This window comes from Neovison vison, chromosome 1, assembly GCF_020171115.1.
Source record: "Neovison vison isolate M4711 chromosome 1, ASM_NN_V1, whole genome shotgun sequence".
Lineage (NCBI taxonomy): Eukaryota > Metazoa > Chordata > Mammalia > Carnivora > Mustelidae > Neogale > Neogale vison.
In genome coordinates, this window is record NC_058091.1 from 36542312 (window position 1) to 36542991 (window position 680).

Consider the following 680-nt stretch of genomic DNA (forward strand, 5'->3'; position numbering starts at 1 on the left):
ATAAAATGCCTATGAGTGAGATGAAGTGATGTAAATAATGTAGGCATTGTGACATAGCCTTAGGCTTCTATTGACTTTCTGATGATATGTCAAGAGGATCATCTCCTTCAACACCTTGACCTTTGACTTCCATCTCCCAGAATTATGAGAAAATAAATCTGTTGTATAAACCACCAAACCTGTGATACTTTATTTTGGCAAACCTAGCTAAGCAACACAGGGCAATGTCCATTTTTTTGAAACTAGATGTTTTATAGTTGTGCTCCCTGATACTTGAAAGTTATGAGAAAGAGTGATCTAGGGATGGGAATCAGAGTTTATGGGCTCAACTGAGTTGGAGATGTCATTGAGCAATCAATTAGCAATAATCGCGCCTCAGATAAACCTCATTGGCTACGATACTGCCACTGAGCAATCAAATTGAGAAACTATATATACAACTCAGTCAGTCAATCTAAACCTCAGAGATACCTGTACTAGAAATTGCAATCTGTGAATCATGACATAATATGTAAAATATCATTGGAACCTTATACACAAAGTGAGATCCATCACTATATATATTTGGATATAATTGTGTAGACTTGTCTTGTATTTCTCTACCTGCATGGTGCTATTAAGAACTTCTACAAATGAGTAAAGATAAAGAAAATGTCAGTACTTAAGAGTATTTTACAAAT

At 35.1% G+C, this 680-nt stretch overlaps 1 pseudogene; it reads right to left on the minus strand.

Moving 5' to 3' along the window:
- Window positions 1-270: 270 nt before the first annotated feature.
- LOC122897505 lies at window positions 271-419 on the minus strand (annotated as a pseudogene).
- Between the last annotated feature and the right edge of the window lie 261 nt (window positions 420-680).